An 11,647-nucleotide genomic window follows, 5' to 3' on the forward strand; every position below is an offset into this window, starting at 1 on the left:
ATGACCACAGTATTTTGCTTTGCTCTTGGACGCCTTTTCTTCCCAGTCTGTGCCTTGTGCCTTTTCTTTAGTTTTCCATTTTTTTCATGACTTCCTTGACCCTGTGTGGACTTGCACCCCTGAACTTCATTCTCAGTTTTGAAAAGGAAATAATTACTCCCACAGTCTCCAGGGTGCTGGTCCAGCAAGGCTGACTCATTCATCCAGCTGGCTTCACAAGGAGGCATGCATGGGTCATGACAAACTGACCTCCAGTCAGGGACTGGCTTCTCGTTTCTCCATAGACAACTTATGTGAGAGGCAAATTATCAGCAAATCAGAGAATGGGGAGCCCAAACACGTCATTTTCATGTTTAGCCACACAAGGGCCTGAGAGGCTGAGGCAGGCATAATGACAACAGGACTCCACATGCTTCCCTGGCAGATGACATGTATTCTCAAATGAGAACATGGTAGCAGGTTGGATTTTTCCAAAGATGACAACAACACCTTCCATCCCACACCATCTTCTGGATACAACCTTGCTGTACCCCCTAGTCAAGAAATGGCTTCTGGGACCACTGGATCTGGCAGAAGAGATGCTATGTCACTGCTGAAGTCCCGTCACCTTCCTCCCCACCAAAAAAGATGAAGCTTTTCACTTATCTGCAGGAAGGCTGGTGCCTGGAGGAAGCCAAGCCACAATAACAGACACCTTGGTAGGCAGCCTTGGTTTGCAATCTTCCCAGTCCAGGAGGACAGGTGAAGGAAGAGCCTCTGGGTGACTCCAAGTCCCTATTGCTGAGTTGGCCCAGACTTCAGCTCTTGTAAGAGAGCCCAGCCATTCTCCTGCATCCAGCCCAAATTCTGGGCCCATGGAACCGGAGCTGGAAAAAATAGCTGTTGATCTAAACCAGTAGGATTTGAGTTCACGTAAGATGCATCAGTGCTCATGAGGATAGACCATTTGTTTCCCCTTGGCAGGGCCCACATTTGCCTTGGTGATTCTTCATTTCCTTTGTTTCCATGGCTGACTGATCCTTCTACTGGATGTGTTTGTAGCTTATTTTGCGAAAATAATATTCACTATAAAACAGAAACCCACCATTCCATATATAAAACACTCTAATCTTTTCATTTAAACAAATACTTGTATTTGTCCTGAGCAATCTTTTTCTTAGATAACATCTGTGTTTTCTACCTGCTGACAATGTGACAGGAGAAAAAGGATGAATATTCTGTCTCTTTTGCTTTATTACCAAAATGTTTATTTCTTTGAAAGGAATAAAAGGGGAGCGAGGAGAAGAGACAGCAAGAGCCTCCATCTGCTAATTCACTCCTCAAATATCCTTGATGGCTATTTGGGATTAGGTCAGGCCAAAACCAGGAGCTGGACGTTCAATCCTAATCTCCTACATGAGTAGCAGGAACTCAAATACTTGAACCATGACTGCTGCCTCCCAGGGAGTGAATTAACGAGAAACCAAGTCAGGAGCTACAGATGATGGTCTATTGGACCCAGGGACTTCAACATGAAAAGGGGGGTGTCTTGATTGCGAAGCCAAAGGCTAACACCCCGTTTTTGATGCCCTACAACAAAACCACCTGTTTCAAACACTCTAGTACCAATTCAAGGTTTTTTCTATTTCACTGCTCTGGAGTTGCAATTAAGTCTTGCCCCTTTGAGAAACATTTTTTTCTTCAAGTCAGTACCATTGCTATTGATTCATTATATTAATTTGGTTTAAGGCCAGGGATGTGTTATTATTTGCCTATTGTCCATGTATTATAGTTGTTAGTGGACCCTTACTAGCTCTCATTCTTCCATTTCACCTCCATTGGCTTTTCTTTACTTCTTCCTCTTTCCTTCCAGGAATACTTTCTTTCCAAGATGGATTTGGCTATCATATTGTTTCAGATACTAGAATTTAGTAAAAACTCAAATATGTATATAACCTGAAATATAAACAAGGCCTACATTAGAGGTTCAGATATTGTTTAAGTGTAGAATGCTCTAGAGAGAGCTCAGTCTGATGGTTCTGGAGTCTATTTTCCCTTATTTATTTTTCTAATTGGCACCAACTGTATGCATTTATCATGTGTGATGTGGTATTTTGGAGCATGTGTACATTGTGCAGTTCCTATATTCAACTAATTAAATATGTATCTTTTGAATGAGGACTTTTCCATTTTTTTAAGAATTTATTGTTATATTTAGATTTGTTAAAAATAAGAATCCAAGACTCAGGGCTATGATGTGAACAAGGTCAGTTCACTTAAATGCGGGGTTGGGTCTGCACTTTGAAGTCAGGCATTTTGTTGATGCTGGTTTTTGCATTCATTTCGATGGTTAAAACAATTCAAGAAACATTTTTCATACCCCTTTAAACTTCGTACCCCAGCCAGGTGCCTCACTGACCCCTCCCTGACATGACCACTGATCTGTTTCCTCATGCGTTTGCTCTTCTACTAGCTCTTGTTTAGGGAGGTGGGTTACAAGCATTCCATGGACCTTACTAAGCCATTGCTTTTATCTCACTCATTGTCATCCTTTCCTCCACCCTCACAAGGATCATCCCATGGCCATTACTGAATTGCTATCTGCACCTGCAGCAGGAAGTAAGGGACTGAGGTGATCTGGTGGATCAGGACACAGCGTGACTCTCAGCTGACAGCTGTAGAGAAGTAAAGTGACTTTCACAAATTGTCAGAGTAATTATTGCAACATTCATGTTTAAGCTAGGTGTCCCCAAGTGGCCCTCCACTGAGACACACACCAAAGGATAACATTTGGTGCAGGTGTGTTGATGTATCAAAACGACATGATCAAATATTAAAATACAATTTTAAAAGCACGTAAGCTGTGCTTTATTGTCCGCTTTCTAAGCTTTCCCCATCCCTTACGAGGGAACTGTGGTTTGAATTCCAAGGGTGACCTTGGGGGTGATGTGAGGCTTCTTCCCCATTCATTTACCAAAGATAAAAGCTGAACTGTTTCTTAAACATAACAAAATATTCTCTCATAAAAATAGCAGCAATGTCAAAATGTCATGAGCCACCTTTGCTTATCATTGGCTTTCAATTCGTCCTTGTTGCTCTGGCTGTTGATTTTACCTGAAATTCAACTTTGAAAGAAAAGCTAATGAAGTGATAATTTCTCTGGCATTAGGGACCCGCTCTGCTGGCCCTGTCTTCTTCAATGTCTTCCTCTTTTAAGCACTAAAAGAGATTTAGGATTTAGCACTGGCCTCCTAGCTTTTTACAGCAATGTGTTGTATACGTTGAATGGATGAGAGAAAGTTTTGTGGATGTTTAAATGCTGAAAATGTGTTTATTAGTGGTTATCCAATTCTGCTTGGCCAGAGTAGAAACAAAAGTGAATTTCTTTGTGCATAAATTGACCAGTGCACCCATTTACTGCATAGATTGTACATCTGTTGAGAAAGGCTGCCATAAGGCACAGGGCTCATGAGAACATCAAAGTTCCTCTTTCTGAAACATGTTTTGACTGAGGCTTAATTCACTCCCTAAAGGAATTTAAAATAGAGTCTTTACCTATAACTTATATTTGACAACACTTTGAATTTTAATGTGAACCTGTGCAATGTAGACACAACTAAATCTGGCAGCATATTAATGTCACTGATAGCACATTTTATTTATAGAATTTACTGTCTCCTTAGTTCTCAGTCAGAAGCCCGTACACAGTAATTAAGTCATTATAAAGACACAATAGGATATACATAATAGAACATTCCTGCTCTCAAGGCATACAGAGCTAGGGAAATCAGAAGAACACAAAGGAACATAAGGTATCCAACTTAGTGTTGCTGCAGAAGTACCACAGACCAGTATCCGCCAAAAGAGGGGGGAAAGTAGGGGAGTGGAGGATGATACTTCCACAGACAACTAGGGATTGACTCTTAATTTCCAGGAAACAGCGGACTGATAAATCAACCGAGATCAATAACTCATGAAAAGCTATTAACATAAGGTACTCTCTTTGTATTAAGTTTACAACCACACTGAGCAATAGGCTTAAAGCAAAAATACACAACAATAACATGAGCATAACACAGAAAGACGGCATTAAGCAAGTAATACAGAAAGCAAGTTATATAAAAGCATAAGGAGATTGGACTATCTCCCAGAAATGTTGAGATATATTTTATTCAATGAGATAGAATTTGACCTGAACCTAAAACGAAGTGAAAACTTTGGACAGGAAGAGTGGAGAAAAAAAATGTTGTAAAAGTTAAGATCTGGCAAGACAGGCATTAAAAATATATTTATATGGAAATATTTGTGAAGTAGTTTCAAAAATTAAATATTAGACGCCTAAATTATAGAATATTATTTTCCTTTTAAGGTGGATTGATGCTATGACAAGATGTAGTAAGCAAAGAATGGCTAAAGCTGTATATATAATATAGTCCAATTCATAAAAGTAGAGAGGAAAACTGGGAATAGATATTTCCAACATTACGGTTTTTTAGAAAATACTTTGGTTTTATTTGAAAGGCAGATTATACAAAGAAGAGACAGAGAGAGGAGAGGTCTTCCTTTAGCTGGTTCACGCCACAAATGGCCACAGTAGCAAATGCTAAACAGATCTGAAGTCAGGAGCCAAGAACTTTCTCTGGGTCTCCTGCTTGGGAACAGAGACCCAAGGACTTGAGCCACCCTCTGCTGCTTTCCCAGGCCGAAGGCAGGGAGCTGGATGGGAAGTGGAGCAGCTGGGACACCTGCTGGTGCTTATATCAATGCCAGTGCTGCGAGCAGAGGATTGGAGTGCCACATCATCACTCCAGCCCCTGTTACAGTGCTTTTAAATGGATGATAGGAATATTAGTAATTTTATTTTTCTTTAAAATCTTCTGTTTTTCAAATTTTAATCTAAACAATAAAATCTCTATGATGAAGCAAAACCAAAATGAAAGTAACTCAAAGTGCTTCCTTTTTTTGAAAAGGCTTATTTATTTTTATTGGAAGGTCAGAAATACAGAGTGGAAGATCTTCCATCTGCTGACTCATTCCTCAAGTGGCCACAATGGCAGGAGCCAATCTGAAGCCAGGAGCCAGGAGCTTCTTCCACGTCTCCCACGCGGGTCCTGGGTCCCAAGGCTTTGGGCTGTCCTCAACTGATTTCCCAGGCCACAAGCAGGGGCCTGGATGGGAAGCAGGGCCACCGGGACATTAACCAGCACCCTTTTGGGATCCTGACACATGCAAGGCAAGGACATTAGCTGCTAGGCTATCATGCCAGGCCCCTCAAAGTACATTTTTAAATGGCGTCTAGCTATGAAGGGACTTCAGAAAAGCTTGTGGAAAAATTTATAGAATTAAAAAAAATGTTAATTTTGCAATAAAAAGTGACATACATGAATAGTTTTCCTGTAGTACTAATCTTTCCTGACCTCTCTGAGACCTTGTGTCTTATGTTCTACTACCCATTTATCCATAGAAAGGCTTTTCTAAATGATCTAGTCTGAGTCAATTGTTTCCCTCAGATGGATGATGGATCCCTGATCTCCAATATGGCTACATTTGGTAATAAAACCGTCAAGGTAATAACTAAGGTTAACCAAGGTTACAAGGGCGGGACACTCATCTGGTAATGCTAGTGTCCTTATAAGGAGAGGAAGGGACCCCAAGGAGCAACAGCATGACAATCTGCAAGCCAAGGAGGAGACCTCAGGGGACACCAAACCAGCTGAGCCCTTGATTCTTGCTTTCCAGCCTCCAGGACAGCTGTTAGAGTCACCAGTCCATGGTGCTTTGTTATAATTGTTCTAGCACACTGTCTCTACAGAACTTGCATTACATGAAAAACATGAGTCATCTACCTGATTCTTTACTATAAAATTAACATAAAATAAGTCATGTTGCTTGTCTATCAGAATGAACCTCCATACCAGTTAGGTGTTCTACTCTTGGTCATTTCTTTGGCCTAGAACCATGCAAAACCTGTCCCTGGGCCATCACCCAGCAGAGCTGCAAGCTGTGTCTGGAGACACAGAAGATGGCCTCTGAGGACCAATGGATAGAGGAAGCAGTGCTGTTGGTTTCTGGGGGCCACCCGAAGAGACCTGCAGGCAGGAAGCCTGTCAGTTTATTTTCACATAGATGCAGTTCTTTCCACATTCCTCCAGGGTTGCAGGAGCTACTCCCTTAAGCATTACATCTGCTGATGCTTGCTGGCCCTCACTGGGAACTGTCCTCTGTGGGAACAGCATCCTTTCCCAAGGGCCAGTGCCAACTCTAAGCACTCACTGGTCAACGGAGGTGGTTAGAGGGCTGAATCCCTCGCAGAAGCTTAGATCTCAGGAGAGCCCATCCGTGTCTGACATCCCCATGCAATGGGCTGAGACCTCCACAGAGACCACAGCCCAATTCCACCCTCAGACCAATTGTGCTACCCCTCCCCCTTCTCCCACAGGTGTCAGCGCTGAGACCACACCCTCACACATTTCCTGTTTGCTAATCTCTGTTTCAGAGTTTCTAGGGAACCAGCCTACAACATTTTTCAATTGCTTGGTATCGTCTATTCCTGCCAAAACACCAGATTGCTTATCTGTGTAATCTCAAGGCAATAAAATGTTCATCATGGATTAAAGTTGACATTTTGTGAGGTGCCAATGTGTCATTTCAAGACTTCTGGTTGAGGAAGAAAACTTATTTTATCTCTGATTTAATTTCCTACTAAAACTGTCCCTGTGCACTGGGGTTAAGTAGTGAAGGCGGTTGCAGCTCCTTGCCTTTCGCACCAGGCAGCTTTGTCCTCAGCCTTAGTAGTTTGAAGGAGTAGCACATACAGGTCTTACTTGGTCCTATGCAGTAGTTCTATGTTAGAAACTCAGGGTACAGGGTGTTAGATTGTGAATGTCCCTTAGAAATTATTTAACTCTAGAATGATCTGGGCTAGTTAGCCTTGGCTGTTGGTGTTCTGTCTAGAGAGAGGCTCTATAGGAATGGGGGCTGTGGCTATCAGGCTCAGGGTTGAGGGGAGGGGGGATTGGTAACACTTACTTCATTGACACTCCTGATGGTCCCACTCTCATTTCACTGGACATGAGGTTAACTCAAAGTGAGACTCACCCTTGGATAGAGGAGTTTCCATCATACCCAATATGTCCCAACCAGCAGTCCAGACTCCCACATCCCGTGGATGCGGTATTCAGCCTCTCTAGTTCAACCTCCTCTGTCTCCAGCCCTGGTCTACCCAATACATGGGTCTGGAGTCAGATCCTTGTGATTTTCTCCTTTCTGACTGTTCTCTGTTGCCATGTGTGAGCATATGTCCAAGGGAAAAGTTCCTATGAGTAGCATCTGGTTCCTCTATGTGGTTCATAGTGAAGCCCAGCAAAGTTCCAGCACTTGAGGATAGGTAAACTTGCTTACACATCAGTTTGTTGCCAGCAACTTGCCTCCCTTTTCATTCATTTGTTTGCAAATGTTCAAAGCACTTGCCATTGAGAATATGAAAGTGTTACCTAAAGAGTTCATCAATACCTTTGAGCAGCGAATCCAATGTGTAACAGTGTCCAACCTACCTGGCAGTGTGTGGACTTTCTCTTTATTGTCTACTAAGAGGGTCTTATCCTTATGTAAGAGATCTCTTGTTTATTTTCTCCTTCCATCTGATTCTATCACAGCTGTCAATCACATTTGACCAGACATGGGTGGCTATATGATCAAAGCCTGGTTTTGGCAGTTCATGTAGTCCACTCCATTCCAAAGATGGTAATGTTCTTTGGACACATACACCCAACCCTCCCCACACACAGACATAGTCATTACATAACAAAGAGGACTGTGGACTGAACTGTCAACTTTAAAATGAAAGATTATCCTGCATTGCCTAGATAGATCCAAGGCAAGCATATGGGCTGTTAAAAGTGGACCAGGAAGGTAGAATAAGAGAAATACGGTAGGAGAAAAAGAAACTGGAGAGAGATGAGAAATACTTGACCTACTACTGTGAACTTGGAAGTGGAAGCAAGGGACCACAGACCCAGGATTGTGGGCACCTCTAGAAGTAGAAAATGATCCCTACACAAAAGTCAGAGAGGAAACAAGGACCTTACATCTTTTGGTGTAAGGTACTGCAATGTGCAAACAACTGGAGTGAGTGAGCAAAGGCTCTCGTTAAAGCCTTCAGGAAGGGATAAAAACTAGTTTTACTTTGTTTTATTCACTTGAAAGGCAGAGTCACCAAGAGACAAGGAGGGAGAGAGCCAGGAACCAGCAACTTCTTCCTTCACTCTCACGTAGGCGTAGGTGGTGGGAGCGTAAGCACCCAGATCACCATCTGCTTCCTCCCAGGCATGTGAACAGGGAGTTGAATAAAAAGTAGAGTAACTGGTACCAGAACTGCCATTCTGGCATGGGATGCTGGAGTCACAAGTGGCAGCTTAGCATTCTGTGCCGCAATGCTGGCTCCCAAGCACAAATTTTAGACTTCTAGAGTTTAGTCTGGTGTAACCTCTTTGGACTCTGATTTTCAGAGCTGTAAAATAATAAATATGATGACTTGTTCCAATAGCAGTAGAAGATGGAACTGCTGGCCAAATCTCCAGACGCCATGAGTAAACCAGGGACAGGAGCATAATGCAAGCTGAACTCAAGAGAGCGCTTCTCTGAGAGAGAGAGAGAGAGAGAGAGAGAGATGTCTTCTCCCTCAGTGAAGCAATGTGAGGATGCTTGACCTCTGAGCTGTCCAGGGCATAGCTGGAAAGGCTGGTGAGAGTTGGGCCATTACAGAGGCAGGAACTGTGATGGTAGGGGTGCAGGTCCTGACAAGGCTGTTCTCCAGCTGTACTTGAGACCAGCTCCACCCCATCCTTCCCAGTCACCTTTGCCAATTAACCCCTTTTATCTTTAAGTTCACTGCAGTTGGCTTTCTGCTACTTGACTAATCCTAGTGAGCCTATCCCACCTCTACCTACTAATTTTAGGTCTTCCCTATCTAAAACACTTGTGGAATGAACACATCTTTTTCATAAAGAAGCCAAGTGCTATGTTCTCTGGAGCAATTGACAGAAATTGTTTTATCACATAATCTGGTTGCCACTGAGGGATGGATGGCAGGGCCCACAGGAGAGGCAACTCACAGCCAAAAGGGTCTGGTAGATGAGGATGGGAAAGATCTGAATCATAGAGGAAACAGATTAGGGAGAGTGGGAGACAAGTGTGTGCTTGAAGGAATTCATGAGAAAATAAGCTATTTTTTCTTATTGGGAGAGAAGTGGAGGTGGAGGGAGCTATGATTAAATGGGAAAGGGGGGTGAATCTCTAGACTTTGTTTAATATCTCTTCATTCATACAGGGCTTCCCATCATCCTCCATGGTTAGGAGTTTCCAATCAGTTGTCATTGCAGGTGGACTAGCAGCTAATCCATCTTAGGGGGAAAGAGGAGTCCTATTCCCAGAGGTGTGCCATTGGCCGCCAGTGCATCCTGTGTCAAGTGCCTATGGAGTCCCCTTAGGTGAGCCCAGCCCACAGAGTTGTGGGAGCAGGCAGGGACAAAGCGTACACAGAGGTCTAAAACATCACAGGGTAGGAAAAGGAGAGCCACTGCAAAACCATGCAAAAATGCAGTTTCTGTACTGTTGAAGCTTGAAATTCTTCCAAGCATTCATGCTTCTTAGTTGTCAGCATTTTCACTGGAAACAATAGAGAAAACAGCTTTTTTGGCCTCAATCTACATTTTAGCAGCAAAAAGAATAGTTTCAGAACTTGAACTTGAATGGTCTCCTTACCTCATTTGCCCCGACCTAGAGTTGCACTGAACTAGCAAGGACTCCAGAACACGGGGCTGGAACCGCTGTGTTTACGAGCAGAGTCCGGGGCTCACACATTCTCTGAGTCACAGCCTTGGGAGCTGGTGATTTAGTAGGGATGTGGGAGGGAAACAATTTCCCAGCTTGAGAATCCCCTACTTGGGTTTAGCATTTTAACCAAACTAGAAAATGCAAATGGTTCAGCTTTGGGAGTTTATTTTCTCTTGGAAATGTCTGGAAACTGGTTTTTTTTGCTGTTGTTTTTTTTTTCTCCTCTCTGTAGGAAGGGAAAGAAAAAAACTAGGAGTAAAGATGACAGGTTTGCTTAGACGTGAAATCACTGTTGGACAACTGGTTTTTGCTGAGTTAAGTGTCAAAAAAATATGCCTTTTACAGAATAAATGTTCCTGAAATTACACAGAGTGCATAATTGACAGTAAATGCCTTACAGTGCTTCAGTGCGGCAACGCTGCCCTTTTCTGAGAACTTGGGTCCTCCTCTCCCAGCCAGAGTTTCTGGGGCCACTTGTTTGTTTCCAGCACCAGGGTCTGGGCCACATCTGATAAGGTCTGCAGTTTCTGGCTTTGCCTAAATGCCTTCATTTCTGAGCAGCCATGAGGCTAATTTCTAATTTGCTTGTCAGTTTGCCATGCTCATTTTTGTAGTGTTGCTTGAGAATTTCTTATGCCAACCTCAGGGAAACGTAAAAAATACTTGAGTCTTACAGGGCCTGGCAGGGTAAAAGAGAGAGAAGTTGTGCCTGTCCAGTTTAGCAAAAATGATTTGACAGTTTCTCAGCAGATAAGGAGTCTTCAACAAGTTCATGGAAAATGCAAACATTATGAAAAGCTGTGCATGGGTTTCAAAAGTTTTTATGAGAAAATAAATTCATCTTTTAATTTCATTGTCCGTGACTTTTTTCTAAATATATAAAGGGGTGCCTGTCACCAAGCAGCTCCACATCCTGGGAGTGGTTCTCTGGAATTTTCTGTTTTCTGGAGAGTTGGCCATAGCAGTCCTATCCATAAGCCTCAAATAGACTGTAAAATTGTACATTAGTGTAGGAAACGGCTTCTTTCAAAAAATTTTACTTGGTGTAGCTTTCTCAAATAATATACTGTCTCAACTAATGTTCTTTCACGAATCAAAAAATAAAATGTGATGATTAGTGAGTCAAAGAGAGAAGGTTACCATCCAATGGCTTACTCTTTAAATGCCTGCAGCAGCTAAGGCTAGGCCAAGCTGAAACCAGTTGGTAGAAACTCAACCCAGGTTTTCCACATGTGCATCTACACTGAATCCATGGTCACCTACCTGCTAGGGTGTGCATTTGCACAAAACTGGGATCAGGAATAGAGCTGGGAATAAAATCTAGGAACTTCTTTATGGAATGAGGGTGTTGCCATTTGAATCTTAACTATGGACTAAAGGCCTGCTTTCAGGCAGTCTTCTTAGCCTTAGTTCTCTAATTTGTTAATCTTCATCGTGTGTGTGTGTGTGTGTGTGTGTGCTTGCACATGTGCAAGGTTTATACTAACATTACAGTTCTCCACCATCATTGACATTAATGAGATTTCTGAACATTATTATAGCATCCAATTCACATGAAAAACATGAGGAAAAAATTATAACTGATTTTCTGGGGAGAAAAAGAGACCCTGGAAAGAGACAGCATGGAGAATGAGAACTCTCTGAAGATGCTAGCCTAGGTTTTGATGCTTCAGTCTCTTGGTTTCCTGGTACTCCCAACCCCAGTAGGCCTTACAGAAGGTTTCTTGGATGAGGTGGTGCTAGCTAGTTTAAGGTTCCATCCACACTGTCCCTTGTTGAAGGAGTGAGAGCTGGGTCCACTCTGCCTCTAGGAAAAGGGAGGGTTTTACGTTTC

Source organism: Ochotona princeps, chromosome 12, assembly GCF_030435755.1.
Source record: "Ochotona princeps isolate mOchPri1 chromosome 12, mOchPri1.hap1, whole genome shotgun sequence".
Lineage (NCBI taxonomy): Eukaryota > Metazoa > Chordata > Mammalia > Lagomorpha > Ochotonidae > Ochotona > Ochotona princeps.